We start from the raw sequence: 15,707 nt of genomic DNA, 5'->3' as shown, positions 1-15,707 counted from the left end.
CAAAACCAGAAAAAAGTCAGCTTTCATGATTATTTTAAAGATAAAAGCAAGCAAAGAATAAATGTAAAAAGAGACTCTAGATATCATATGGGAGGGTCCAGTTTTTATCTTGGCTGGTTAGTTCAAGGAGCAATCACCTGCTAACAAATGTAATACGATATTCAACACCTTTGCAAGTGAAGGGAGTAAAATTGCTCAATACTTAATTAGCTGCTTTATTGTGTATCTTTAAGATTGCCTGAAAATGTGTTTCGAAGATGAAACCTAGGGGCTCCTAAGCAATATTTCACCAGACTTAGCTGTCTCTCTACTGTTTCTTTTCTCTTTCTGACTTTTGAATCTACCCTGATTGCCTCATCTGACACAACATCTACTTCGAGCATAGAGAAAACAGGATAGGCTTTCACTTTTGTCTAGCAGCACAAGCTTGCATTCTATGCTCTGGAGGTTTTCAGAGGCTCTTTATTCCAAGTAATGTTCCTGGAGTGGAGAAGCGTATCTTTTGTTCTTCCTTATAAAGGGATATTTTTATACACAAGGATATACAGTACACTGAATTACAAGAGTTGTTATGTATTGGAATGTGAAGCCTTAACATTAAAATTCGTGACAGTTGCTTGATTTAACTTTAATCTGAAATGTTTTACTTCAAGCACAGATGAATCAAAGTGTAGAAATGTAGATATAGCAGCTGACTGTAGAATATCGGAAATTGAACTAGTCTCTTCATTTAAGCAGATTTCACTCCTACTGAGTTGAATATGTAGACTCTGTGTATGTTAAGCTGCATTATCTCGATTGTACCTATGTACTGGTTAATTAGTTCTCTAGTAATTAAAATTAAGATGGACAGATGTCTATTTTCTTTACAATTAGAATTGTTCATATAAATATACATAATGCTGGTTATTTTAAATTCAGCTTCCACTTTTTGGTTATGTAATAGTTTGTCTAAAATACAGAAGAATGTGTCATTCATTTGATATCTTTAAAATTGCTTCTATATCAGACAGCCAGATGGTATAGACGATAATACTCTGCACTAATCACTTAGGAAGTCTACTGAGTAGTGCTCTGAGATTTAGACACACAGCTACAGCCACCACTTTTGTGATGGGAAACAGCAAGTACTATTCTAACCAATAGAATATGTTTAATAGACAAATTGTACAATGTTGGCATAAACAGGAAAATAAATTAGTACTTGGCATTTAGTGCTACTGAAAAAAAGAATTGTTGTCCAAAGAAAATAATTTATTTTATAAGTCAATAGGTTAACTTGACATAAAATAATATTACAGTCAGTCATATTTTTGACTATGAAGTCTTTTATAACTTCTTGGTAAATCCCATAAGTAAGAGAGAGATTTTGAATGGCAACATAAGAGCACAAAGAAGAGAAGGGCCGCAGAAGCAGAACAATTGTCTCAATAGGATCCTGAGTGGTTGGTAGTGGGTTTTTTAAATTTTTTTAAATTCAATATTGATCTTTTGCTCTGTTTGTTTAGAGAGTTTTCCATGTACAATGTATGCCCAAATGGAATCTCTTTCCAATGAGAATCTCTCTCTAGTAAACATTATCTGTTGTGCTTCCTAAGGGAATATCTATCTCTAGTAAACTTTCTTTTGTGCTGGCATGTTGAAAGTTTTGGTTTCCTCTCCAGACAGTGCATTACAGATTTTACAAAGAAGTCACACGTGCTAGTTCCTAATCGCATCAGTTGAGGACTACTTCATATGCTTCTTGAGCATGTATTTTCTACAAAAGAACAAAAAACATTAATCATTGTTTCTCCTTTTAAATTATTTATATTTACCCTCACTAGACTTCTCTATACATTCTCTCCCTCCCTTCTCCAGGCAGGAAACTGGAGGATCCTTCCTAAAGAAACACTAACGCCACACTAATCCTTACTCTGATATGATAAATATCCAGACTAAACAAGTAAACAAGTCCAACCTGAGCTCCACTTTGCTTTGCCTTAGTAATCTATAATTCAGTGATATTCCTGACTGTCATTTCAACAAAGGAACTAACACAGCATATTTTAACATATCTGACTCTCTTTTTAATCATAGAGAGCTCTTTATTATAAGAAAAAGCGTAAAGTATATAAGTCAAAAAGCCTGGTAATCCGTATCACTCAACCAAGCTGCTTTATCAACATAATGTGCAACCAGCAGCACAGTTACTCATTTCTAAGATTAAAATAAGCATTGGCATTGTGATGATATCGCAGAGATGGTAAGATTTCATAGAATCCGTCTCTTCTAGTACCTGAACTCTTCAGAGGTGCTGAGAGTGCAATTTTTTCTATGTTCATTTGGAATGATGGTAGCTCAGCATTTCTGAAAATAAAGCCATTACGACCAAACATTGCAGGTGTTTTGTGACTCATTTTAAAGAATCTGCCCATTTAGTTCGATGTGCATTTTTAATTTCACTTAGTGACATGAATGAAGGAATATGCAATGAAACTGAATTGTTATCTTTTATTTAACTGTGCTTTCAGTTAGATTTTATTTTTGTCCAGCTAGTCCTTATTTGTCTCATACAGTGCACAGTCATAATGGGTGTTTATACACATACTTTTCTGTGCTACAGTGAGCCAGAGACCTGCAAGCTGACATGCATTGGGCTGTGTTGCTTGCAGTTGTAAAAGTGGTAAAATGCACGTCAGTTCGGAGAAAATGGTGGCGGTTCACTTTTGAACTAAAACACCTTTGATATGTGCCAGAGTTTATTGCTTCGTGCTGAGAGCACACGTAGATGCACCCACTGACACAAACCCTTTTTGTTTATACATTAGACAAAAGGAAAATTAGCCTGTTTCTCCTTAAAATGAAAACACTGCAGGCGCATTAAAAAGAAACCACTGCACATAAACATGCTGTGGAATAGAACAGAAGTATGCAGTTTGAAACAGTGGCATTTGCTCGAAGGAAGCTTGGATTACTGAACTCAGCTAGTTATAGATTTCATAGATTTCTATAGTTGGAAGGGAGCAATTAGATCATTGAGTTCGACCCCTTGCTCTGGGCAGAAATGAGTGCTGGGGTTAAGTAACCCCTGCCAGGTGCTCGTCTAATCTACTTTTAAACACCTCCAAGGTAAGGGAAAGCACCACCTCCCTTGGAAGCCTATTCCATATTTTGGCAACCCTCACTGTAAAGAATTGTTTTCCTGATGTCCAATCTAAATCTGCTCTCCTTCAGTTTTATGGCCATTGTTTCTAATAACCCCGAGGGGTGCCCTGGTAAACAGAGTATCCCCTATTCCCTGCTGACCCCTCCCCCTCCCCTCCCCCCCCACCCCAATGAGTTTGTAGATGGCCACAAGATCACATCTCAGCCTTCTCTTGCGGAGACTGAAGAGATTCAGGTCCCTCAGTCTGTCTTCATAGTATCTTACCTGAAGGCCCTCAACCATACAAGTAGCCCTCCCCTGAACCCTTTCCAGGTTATCCATATCCCTCTTGAAGTGCGGTGCCCAAAACTGAATGCAGTACTCCATCTGTGGCCTCACCAGTGCTGCATAGAGGGGAAGTATCACCTCACTAGACCTGCTTGTGATGCACCTGCTAATGCAAGAAAGTAAGGCTAACTGCACTCTAAGTAAGGCTTGAGGGAGTCCAGGAAGGGTGGGAGTTCCAACTCATTGATGTTATTACCCCTCAGTCCCACTCTAACTAATCTCTTGAGCTCGTTGAAGTTGGCCTTCCAGAAGTGTAGCACTTCTGCCCTACTAGTTGTCTTTCCCACCTTACGCCAGATAGTGACCACCTGTTGATAGGGTTCATTGTCTCCTAGGTTACTTTGTACCTGCAGATCCCCAACCAAGTCATCCCCTGTGGCCAGCACCAAGTCAAGTAAGGCATTTCCCCTAGTGGGACTGCTGCATACCTCCTGTGGTAAGTGCAGGTCCTGTATGCAGGTTAGAAACTTATGTGAATGGGCAGACCTGGCTGACTGCTCCTCCCACCAGATGTCCGGGTAATTTAGGTCACCCCTGACAACCAGGTCTTTTAAGCGTACTGCCTTTTGAGAGCTGTCTTGAGAATTCTGGGTCTAATTCTTCCTCCTGGTGGGGGGGGTCTGTAGTAGACCCCCACTACCAAGTCCTTCTCACCCCTATCCCCGTGTAATCTGACCTATAGGACTTTGATCTGCCCTTCTTCTATCCCTATCTTTATTACAGAAGATGTTCTCTAACACATAGAGCAACGTCCCCCTCTTTTTTTCCCCCAGTCTATCTTGCCTGTATAGCCTGTAGTCCTCAGTGCCCACTGCCCAATTGTGGGTAGGGTCCCACCAGGTTTCTGTTAGCTCAACCAGGTTAAAATCTTTGTTTGCAAGCAGGAGGGCAAGTTCCTTCTGCTTATTCCCCATACTCCTAGCATTAGTACAGAGATGCCTAAGCCCCCCGATAGGGTGCCCCCTAGCCTGATGCTTAGTGGGCCCCTTAGTACTTACCTAGTCTATTCCTGCATGTGGTTCATGGCTGCCTTTCCTGGTTTCGCCCTGTCTTTGACATCCCCATCCCCCGATGAACCTAGTTTAAAGCTCTATGTAGGAAGTCCACCAACCTGTAAAAGAACAGACTCTTACTTTTTGAACAGAGATGTTACCATAATAACATGTTAAATGGTCTACATGTCAGGGTTATTGAAGTTCTTTTTAAAATCACAAATACTCTGAGCACACTGTGTAGAATATTTCTTTGTTAATTTAATTAAGAATCACTGCATTCTTGAGCGTCATCCACAGATTTACAACATTTTGGTTTGATTTTTACAATTCATGTCATCTAGTAACAAAGTTATACACCTTAGGTAAAGTTCCAGCTACTACAAAATGCAACAGCCCACTTAGCACACAGGTCACAGTGGCCTGATCACAAGTCAAAGATTCCCATTAACTTAAATAGTTGATGGATCCGCTCCCAAGAGCACTTTAATTCACCTTTCTGAATATCAAAAATATTAAATATATTGAATATAATTTAGTATCAAGTGATGGCCCTAGCTACCTGAGAAATTGCTTTTTCTATGACCTTGATAACTCCATATCATTAAACTATTGATTGATAGGGTGGTACTCTTGTCTGGCACACTCACTCATCTCTTTTCCTCTCTTTCACCTATCCTATATCTTTTTTTTTTTTAATTTTATCCATATCAGCATTTCCACCTCCCTTTGTGTCATTTTCTGTCACAGGTTTATTCCTGCAACCCCACCCTGTAGTCTTGATGAAGGGCTAACAGGGAGATTGTTCACTTCTGCAGCTGAGACTGATTCATAGAATTATATCATCATAGAAAATTAGGGTTGGAAGGGGCCTCAAAGCAGGACCGTCCCTAACTATATCATCCCAGCCAAAGTTTTGTCCAGTTGGGGCTTAAAAACATCCAAGGATGGAGATTCCATAACCTCTCTGGGTAACCTGCTCCAGTGCTTGACTACCCTCCTTTATAAAAACCTTTTTTCTAATATCTAACCTAAATTTCCCTTGCTTACTGCAACTTAAGACCATTGCTCCTTGTTCTGTCATCTCCCCGTCTTTTCTTTTGCAGACTAAATAAGCCCAGTTTCCTCAGCCTCTCTCCAGAAGTTGTGTGTCCCAGCCCCCTAACCATTTGTGTTTCACTCCACTGGACTCTTTCCAATTGTGGGCCCTAAAACACCAGAAGAGAAAAAGGGTTTTATTGCCACTCCCCATTCCCCTCTGCCCCAGGGCTGAGAGATGTCTCTATTAAAAGCTGAAAGTTTTCTTCAGCAACAGGCTTGGAGGGTTCAAGATAGCTGGGGGAAAAGAACAGAAGAAAATCACCCATGTGAAATGCTTCTCACCTGGTTGGTAGGAAGTAATGGGAGACTGGGAAAAACTGCTTCATGAAGGGCTGTGGTTTTCAACCTGTGGTCCACAAACCCCTGGGGGGGTAGGGGTTTATAGACTATGTCAAAGGGGTCCATGAAAGATGACTCTCTTTCCTTAGTACAATCAAAAGTATGTAAGTACCCACATCTCCAATTCAAAAGGGCCCACATCTCCATTCAAAAATTTTTAGAGGTCCACAAATGAAAAAGGTTGAAAGTCACTGATGTAGGGTAACTAGGTTTGCTTTACTAGCCCTGAGAGGCAAAGAATTTGATGCTCCTTTTTCCGTTATCATGGAGTCTGACACTTTCAAACCTCCTCTTGGGTATATGCCTCCTGAATGTCATCTGTGTATGATAGTAGCGGGGTAGAGAATATTATTACCAGTGATGAAGTTCAACTGTGGGCATGTCTACACAAGACATTTACTGCAGAGTTGCCTAATCGACTCCGCAGTAAAGTCTCTGTATCTACACATGTGGACCTATTAGGCTGTAGTAAACTAATAAACAATGCCGTAGTGTAGTACATGTAAACACAAGTACTATCCCACTGCAGTGCTATTTAGTATGCTGCAATGCACATGTAGACTTGATGGGGCTGGCTGGGGCATAAGGGTGCTTCAGTGAGGGGGCTGCCTGCTGGCTAGCTCTGCACTGGAGTACCCTCATTCCCCAGCCAGCCTCTCCACAGCATAGTGAGATGGGTTGCAGCAGCCCCATGCTGGCAGGCTGCATGAGTAAAAATGGTGCCTGGGAGCACTAAACTCTGGCATGAATTGTGCCAGAGTTTATTCAATTGCATTAATAGCACATGTAGACATGCCCTGTCACGTGGGAATTGGTAATCAGACAAATACAGGTAGAATACTTAGTGATAAAGTACATGAAAGATGTGTAAAACTACCTTGTATTGTAAGCTCCAAAACCTTAGCTGGTTTATTCTGGATGCAAGAGATTACTGAACAGAGTTTAACATGCTAAATTCCTTATGCTCTGTCACAATGTACACAAATACTCCATATGATACAGTAGAATTTCCCTAATCTGTGCTAATGTGGGGAAGTCCTAGTGCGGATTAGTGAGGTTTTTGGATTACTGACTGCCAGACTGTCGCAGGTGAAATCAGCCAAATCACACCATTGCTCTACACTGGTCCTTGTAAATCCAGCCAAAGCATTCTGAGACAGCTGCAGTTGGCACTGGGGGTCCCTTCTCCTCAGAAGGACAACTACATATAACATCAATTTTGCTATTGCCTATTCTCAGAAAGCCATAGTGTTTTGCTGCACACCAAAGTGTCACTGCTCTATGCTGAATACATTTAAGAGCAGATTTTAATTAATCCAGCATGCAGCCTTGTGCAAGTTTGTTTAAAACTGACTATATTTGCTTACCTTGTGTCTGTAAATTTATATGTGGAAGCTAAACTGCCATAAATGAGATTTAAATTGATGCATCTTTAGTTAAACCAGTGTAATATTATGTGGACTGGTCTTTACATACAGAAGGGAAATAAAGAAAACAAACAATTTTTCACACACGTCCCCCTACTTAAGTACCAATGGCAAGTACAATTCTAAAAATCACATAAAATCAATTAAGGTTACATTCAGGATAATCAGGTTTCCTTCTAGTGAAATCACTAGTTTATCGCTCACATTTTTTAAATTGGAAAGGAAATGTTACTTCTATTTATGTAAGTCTCCAGTATTATAGATTACAAAATGACTCACAATGAGCAGCAATTAAAGATAAAACTATTTGTCAACATTTCATGTTTGTTGTTCAGACTATAGAGATTGCAATCTCTACATGCTTTGTATCACTATTTAGGATGATTATCTATCTTAGTTGACTTTTTTCCCTAAGAAAACAAATATATTAACTCACTAAAGAGAAATGATGCACAGTTAGTTTTATTGCTAAATTAATTTTAAGTGTTATGAGAACAAAAAAAATAGGGCTATTTAATTCTAATTATTATGGCACCCTCAGGCCCCATGTTAGGGTTTCCTTATAGGAGGCATTACTTTTTTAACTAAACAATAACATGAGAAAACATTACCACATTTGAGATGGGTGACTTTTGTTTTTTATTTTTTTTTTAAACAGCTTAGCTCTCCACAATGCATAGTAGTCTCCCTTCAGCACTCAGCAGGATCATTCAATACATCTGTGCATTGTTTGAGGTTTAACTTCTCTACACCCTATAGAATTAGTAAAAGCATTTTTAAAAAAAATCAATACTATGATCATGTATCTGTTTGACACACTTCTTTTTCTTGAGGTATGATTCAAAATATACAAGTAAATACACTAGGTATGAATTGCTTTAAAATTAGAACATTCATCCTGACTACAAAAAAAAGCATAATACAGATACATGCTGTGCAAGCTTCCTTGGGCAGATGTGCCAGTTCAACTCATTTCTGACCTTCACAACCCCTGCTAGCCCAGTTCTTTTATTGTTGTCAGCAGAAACCACAGTTCATAACAAACTGTGTAGAGGTTTAATGACGTAGACAAATATCCATGAGGTCATGGGAAGAAATTGCCAAGCTAATTTTCTCTTGTGACCTAATCAGAATTTGAATGAGGTCCCCAGATAATTCAAAACTATTGTGATCATGTAAAAAAGCATGGGCAAAATCTGGTCCCACTGAAGACAATGGAAATTTTGCTTCTAAATTCAATGGAACCAGGATTGTTTTCATGTTTCTCTTAGGATTTCTTTTTCAAATGTAATCATGGGAATCTGGGATGGTGACATAAATAACTTTTTTTTTTTTTTTTTGAGATACTGATTGCTTGGAAAAATCTCTCTCCAAATTTTATGGTAATAATTAGCAAGTACATGTTTACTTAAACTTTAAAATCCCCATGTACCTAGCTTTCCATGATAAAGTTGTTTTTTTTTTTTTCTAACAAGATTTCCTCACTAGTAAAACAATCTTTACTGGAACTTCGGTATTCAGAAGTAGCAGTTGTAGTCAGTGGCTCCATACCCTGGCTCCTGTCATAAGTAGCTGCTTGACAAATCTGAAGTATGGAAAAAATATCCCTTGAAATCCATTGAAATGGTAAAGTCGGGTATCTACATAAATGTTTGTAGGTCTAACGTTTTAGGATATAGGCTGGTACCAATCAACACAGATATTAAAACTGTATTATTGGATAACTTATTGATGGTGAGGTTCACTGAATAAATTGTAAGTAGAAAAGAAAAACATTGGAAATATTGGAGACTGCTTGCCATTCAGTAAATGTAATAACACCATTATCTAATGCCTAATCAATGCTGTGACTGACAACGTTGTAAATTAGCTTAGGTTTTAGTTTATTTAAATCAGTTGCATAGCTAGGAATAGAAGTTTGGGTGAACCCCAATTTATGGGGAATGGCTATAACTAAAAGTCTGATATCAGAGAAGACTGTTTATATTGCAAAATATTTACAACGTTGTAGATTTTGTATTCCCCCTCCAGTCTGTCACATGTGCTTATACCCTGTCAATCAAATGCTACAAGCGCACAGTTCTGTAGAAGCCAGGGTGGGATAGCACCTTAAAGACTAACTCATTCAGAAAGGCATAAGCTTCTGTAAGCTACAGCCTACTTCATCAGATGCTATATGGACTTGCAGAGAGCAGGGGTACTAACAGAAAGGAATAAAGTCATTTAAATACAAAGGATAGAGAAAGGAGGAGGAAAGGATAAGGGGAGGGAGCACTGCTGAGGGCGGTGAAAGTAGGTTGAAGAGATCAAAGGGATAAACAAAGTAGTTAACCCATTGGAGGACATGAGAGCTAGAAAAGCCAGACCAGTAATGGAATAAGAATCCAAAGTCTCTGCTGAGTTCATACTTGCAATCCCCAGACTGGATTATGTTGTTTTGTTCCACAATTTTACATTCAAGTTGGTTTTTAAAGTTCGGCTGTTTAAAAACAGCTACTCAGTGATGGAAGCTGAAGAACAAAAAATCATCCAAGGAAGCTGCAGAACCAGAAATCATCATAAACTGGATCACCTCCCTCAGCAGTACCTGTCCCACCTATCTTCCTTCCCCTTTTTCCTTATCCTTTGTATTTAAATTACTTTATCTCTTTCTATATAGTACTCCTGCTCTCTGCAAGTCCATTCATATTTCATAGTATCTGATGAAGTAGGCTGCAGCCTACAAAAGCTTTGTGAATTCCCCTCTCCTCCTTCCCTTAGCCCCAAATAATCATTTACATGCCTTTATGAACAAATTAGTCTTTAAGGTGCCACCCTGTCCTTACTTCTGTCTGACTTCAGACTAACACATCTAATTATCTCTGTCTACAGTTGCTTTATGTGAAGAAGATTCCACTGTACTACAATCACTTTGGTTTTGGTTAAATCTGATACAATATTTTGAATGTCCGATTTCTGAACTCTTGTCTTGAGGGTATGTGGGTCAGGGGAAAGGAAACTTGTTAGTGAACTTACTTATACTTGGCATTCATACAGGCTAAAATTTGGGTGGGCCTGCATGCTAATTGGGTGGTCTGTAGTCCCCAGCAGCTACATCCCTTGGTTTATACCACCAGCATGAAGTCCTTGTATGTTAAATCATTTGACTAGCTCAGCCCTCATGACTGGGAAGCCAGGTGACTCATATTTCAGCTGTACTAGAAATTAATACTTTAAAAAATAAGCCTAATGCTAGACATGTCTACGGAGCAGCTTAAAGGACAGAGAACATGGAATGATAACAGCTATGTCAAACTTCTGGTTTGAGGCATTTATTCAGAAAAATTACTCCTACCCTTATTTGTAATGTTTACTGCATTTTTTTGCTGCTCCCAATTAGCTCTTGTATCAGCCAGATCTTTTTCTAATTTGAAAATTACAAAATTGTGACTTTTTTTTGTGATAACTTTTTTAGGAAATTTCTTGGCAAAAGAGGTGAGGGAACAATATGCTTGGGAATGTCCCTCATTCAGGCTTGTGGCAAATACCCAATACTCCTTGCAGGTATGTTTCCTTTTTAGGGAGCACTGCCTGCTGATAGTTGTGGTTTGGAAGGCCTATGTTCCCATTCTTTCTTGTAAGCCAACATATTTGACTAAACTATGTCACCCACAATCCTATTTCTCCCCCCCCCCCGCCCCCCCCAAGTAGCAGGGTAAGAGTTAAAAAAACTTCTTCATTTTCATATTTTCTGTGACAGAACTGCGCCTTTAAAGAAGACTACTAGAAAGCTGATAGTGAATGCTTGGGCTAGGGTGAAAGTTTATGCTTTTTTATCCTTGGCAAAAAACCCCACATTTATTAAAGTATGTATTTGTCATTGAACAAAGTTTTGCTTGTATGTATTGCTGCAGCCTGAAAAGCAATTATCTTCTGCCTTTTTTCTTCGCAGGTACCTAGGACCCACCTATGTGAAACGAAATCCGTTTAGACCCGAGATGGGGCAACTGGAGCAAATTTAAGCCTAGCCAATGGGTGTGAGTGTTAGGCCCATAACACTGGTTCACAGAGAGAAAAAATATGGAGCCCAGTTAGTCTTTGGGATTTAGAATAGCTGGAGGTAAGAATCTTCTAGTATCTGAATCCAATGGCTAATTTTCCCATAAGAAAGGGGTATAAATATTTAAAAAGTCGCTCTGGGCCTAGGATTGGTCTCAGGTGCAGAACAGCTTCTTTCTTCATAAATAAGAATCCTCCTCTACTCTACTTCCCACACCAGCTATTTATCAAGTCCCCAGTGATCTGATGGAATGGCATACTGCAAAAAGACTCTGGCCTTAAGGCATTAAATTGGTTTCAGCCATTGGCTCCTTTAATGGATTTGGTATAGGCTCACTACCTCCATCACAGCCAAGTCTTTAGTCAGGTAAGATCTTGGGGATTTTCTTTAAATGCATCTTGAATAATGAAGTGTCACTAGAACAAATTAGGAGACATCATGGACATAACACATGTTCCTGTAAATGGAAAATATGGACCATATTTTTGTGGCTTCAAAAGGGCTGCTCACTCAACTTAGTTTTGAATTCTGATTAAAATATTTTACAATACTACATCTGTTCTAATCTTCCTTCATGTTCTGTGTTCTCTACACACCAATTTGGGGGGGGTATTTGGTGTATAAAACAAATAGGTGAAACTGATTGACTTGTACCAGGAAAAAAACATTTAATGAACCTACATAAATGCTGTCCTTTCTTAAAGGAACCAGACTCAAAAACAGAGAACAAAACTTTTTTTTGGCAGTCAGTTGGAGTGATTTAGGTGTTTCTTATAATAACAATCAAGCTGACATCAACTTAGGAAAATTACATTTCCCTTTTAACAGTTAGATATTCAGAGATAAATAAAACTGGAAGTCCTGTCGGACTTTACACATGTATTTTTAAAGTTTCCTGGCTGGAGGGCCATATGGCAATTCTTAAGCTGAATCCCAAGTGGTAAAAGACCACTCGGGTATCATCATGTTGTTCAGCTTACTACAGTTCAGTGTAGTTTGTCTTCCCAGAAATGTAGGTTGTGCACATCTGAAAAGTAAATTGCTGTGCTGGAACAAGCTGTTTTTGTTTCTGTAAGGAGCCTAAAGGAAGCAGAAGAAAGGCTCCAAGCCAAAGCTTTTAGCTCTGTGAGCTGGTAACGGGTACCTTTTGGGGGGATAGTGTAGCTGAGCTAAGGGAAGGGGGAGAGAAAGAAATGACACAAATAGTTACACAATATCTTCATTGGACTTTGCATCTGTTACCGAATGTAGTGCTGTACTGCTTGGCAACTTAGCCCTCTTGACAGCACACCAGGAGGATATCAGTGGGACTGACCCATTGCAGAGATATTCCATATTAGGAAAACTTGATAGGAGTATAGGAACTGCTCCTCCATGAGCTCTGTAACAAAAGTCTTTAAATTATAGTCTGCCAACATCTTGCTAGTGGTCTATAAGGAGTTAGTAAACCACATAGTGCTGCATCCTTGCTTCTAGTTACTTCAAAAGATAACCCATGAAAACAAAATACTGGAAACTTAGACAAGCACTTGGAAACAAGGAGGAAAAGGCAGCCTAGATGTTTGTAGTAACCACTGTCTCATCAGAAACAGTTAGATGTCAGAACCACAAATGAAGCAGTTAAAAATAGCTAAATGCTTTCCCAACCTTACTTTTCCTTGTCAGCAATTCCTGTGGTTGCTCCAGATTTGTTACAAGATTGCAAATGAAAGGCTGGTGGCCCATATGCTTAGGAAAGAGCTGAGGGTAGCACTCAAAATATTGTGTGTTCCACACTATGGAAAAGCTTGGAAAACCATGCTCTAGCAGATCCTCTGCCCAAAGTCTGAGTTATAGGTTCACAGTAGAGGTTGATACAAATTCTCTTTCAAAGATATAAAGTTTCCAGTAAGAAGGTCCATGTGTCCACTAAGGCAAGGGACAAATTACACACAGACTAGTATAAGTGATCAGAAACCAATTAAAAACTGAACACAACAGAAGTTAAGCACACAAACTGCTTTCAAATGGTCAGAACTAATTTAAGATAAACCTGGATGGATGTAGTCATTGGCAATGCATAGGGGGTGCACGTGCATTGCCTGAGCATGGTGGTGCACCCCCTACAAAAAGGTACCACTGACCCTGTCAGTGGCGCCTGAGGGTGATCACCGCTCGCCAACCCCACCTCCTGACTACTAACACCACCGGTGGCATCTGTGGGTGGTCAGCGATTGCCACTGGCTACCACCAATGCTGCCAGCAGCACCTGTGGATAGTTGTCGACCCCTGGTCAGCACTCACCACCCCCACTCCCCACAGTGCCAGTGGCATCTGCAAGAGCTCCCCACTTACCGCTGTCGCACTTCTGCTGCTGCTACCATGCTCCCACCACTACCAGCACCACCGTGCCCTGCCCTGCCCCCCCCCCCCCCCCAGTCACTGGGGGCATGCATTGTTCATGGATGTAGTATCAGACTTAACTAATTTAGGTTAAAATCAGTTTATTGAACTGTTGTCCCAGATACCCTCCAGATTGAAGCAGTCTGCTCTAGCACCCCCTGGCTTCTGGCCTGAGCCACTACAGGCTTGAGGCTGCATTTCCAGAATCAAAAGTAAAAGTCTGCTCACCTGCTCATTGGTTCAATCTATGCAACTTGGACAAACCTGTGAAAGTTGAATGGATTCAGCCTCGTGCTTTTTGACTGCCTATACTTAGCCTGATAGACCAATGATCTTTCTTATTCACCAAAATCACTGGGGACAAGAAATAATTACTTTCTTACTCTGAGTGGGAAGTTAGATTGTATATTCTGTTAACATAATTTCAGGTTTTTGTCTTTAAAGATTTGCCACTTAAACTAGGGAAACAAGGTCAGGGGGAAGAAGTTGCACTGAATTGAAGTTGAATTGTAAAATGTTAGCTTATTGCCACTGTGGCAGAATAGGGGTCCCTGACCAGCCACAGTGCTGGTTTCCCCATCTCCCACACCTTGTTGTAATTAAGTTGTTAATTAAGGCAGGAGGCTGCCCATTTCTTGCCCCGATGCCAGGGGGCGCTATCTGCGGCTCTGTTCCTCCCCTACACTGCAGCCCAAGCCTTGCAGATGGCATCCAGATGACAATGCTCCCAGCCTACAGCTGGACTGAGCTTAAGCCTTGTCGTCAGGCCTCAGATGCACACACATTCACACTACCCGACTCTCACTAAGGCCTCTCACACTCCACCCCCTCTCACAGGGTCTCTTTCACACCTCAACAACTTGTACTGCCTTACTCCCTCTTGGAGCAGGCCCCTTAGGCCATAGGCTTTAGCTAGTTCATACCTTGAGTGGCAGACATACCATTTTTTGGGCCTTGCCCACAACCCTCATCAGGGTAGTGGCCAGCCAGTTACCTGACTGGGTCTAAGCTTGCCCTGGCCCCTTCCCGGGACAACCCTGTACACTCAGACAATGCTGAACTCCCAGACCTCTGGTCTCCCCCCTCACTGGTGCCCCTCATCTCCACCCCCTCGCTGGGGCCATGAGGCTTGCCTCCCCGGTGGGCTCAGGTGGCCGCAGCCATACCTGGCCCCGACTACCTCTCCTCGGGGTCTTGCACCCCACAGGGCTCAGGTGGCCACAGCCATGCCTGGGCCCAACTACCTCCAATGTTAGAAGACCCACCTGAAGGTGAGGGCTGGGGTTAAGGCACCCCTACTCACCTTTCACCGGGGCGGTAACTGGCCTGGCATTTTCTGTGGACTCCCGTGCCACTGAGAGGCCCACCAGGCCACCTATTCCCAGCAAGGTGCAGTTTTAGGTCATGCCCAGGACCAGGAGCCTCCAAACCATCCCCTACAGGTCCTGCCCTTACCGCCAGGGTGTTGCATTCAGCCTTGCAGCCAGACCATGTTACTACCTAGCCTACCAGCAGTGAACTGCTCTATATAGGTGGCCAGAGGTCTAAAATGGCTGCTGCAATCAAGCACCTGCTGGCTGCTTGGCTTCACTCTTAAAGTGGCAGGTACCAACAGTGTCCTGCCACAACATAGAATGCTGTAATTTTAGAAGGATTCTGAGGTCTTTTCTTCATTGGTGCTATGATCCTGTATACAGTAATAAGCACCCTCAACTTTAATTTGGGAGTTGGGAGTGCTCACAACTCTGTACCAAGCTGTTAATGCAGATCTTTCTTTAAGGTGTGCATCCCGGTCCAGTCTTGTATAATTGAAGTCAATGATTGTTTTGCCATTGATTAGAATTGAGCCCCTGCCAGCTCCTCCTCCCACCTCTGCCCCAGCTGCACTGCTCTGAGTGGGTGGTGGGGAAGCTTCAGCTGGGAAACTTGTGCTGGAGATGAGGAAAGCAGAG

At 41.1% G+C, this 15,707-nt stretch overlaps 1 long non-coding RNA gene across 1 annotated transcript; it reads right to left on the bottom strand.

Annotated features, from left to right (window-relative positions):
• Nucleotides 1–1,247: 1,247 nt before the first annotated feature.
• On the bottom strand, nucleotides 1,248–15,273 carry LOC132250001 (uncharacterized). Its single transcript, XR_009461574.1, has 3 exons — nucleotides 15,211–15,273; nucleotides 4,474–4,586; nucleotides 1,248–1,759 (listed from the first exon to the last, which is right to left on the bottom strand). It is a non-coding gene; the product is annotated as an uncharacterized LOC132250001 (long non-coding RNA).
• Nucleotides 15,274–15,707: the final 434 nt, after the last annotated feature.

The sequence above is a fragment of the Alligator mississippiensis genome, chromosome 1 (assembly GCF_030867095.1).
Source record: "Alligator mississippiensis isolate rAllMis1 chromosome 1, rAllMis1, whole genome shotgun sequence".
In the NCBI taxonomy this organism is placed as follows: domain Eukaryota; kingdom Metazoa; phylum Chordata; order Crocodylia; family Alligatoridae; genus Alligator; species Alligator mississippiensis.
The sequence above is the reverse complement of the archived record's forward strand: the minus strand, read 5'-3'. Positions and strand labels throughout refer to the sequence as shown.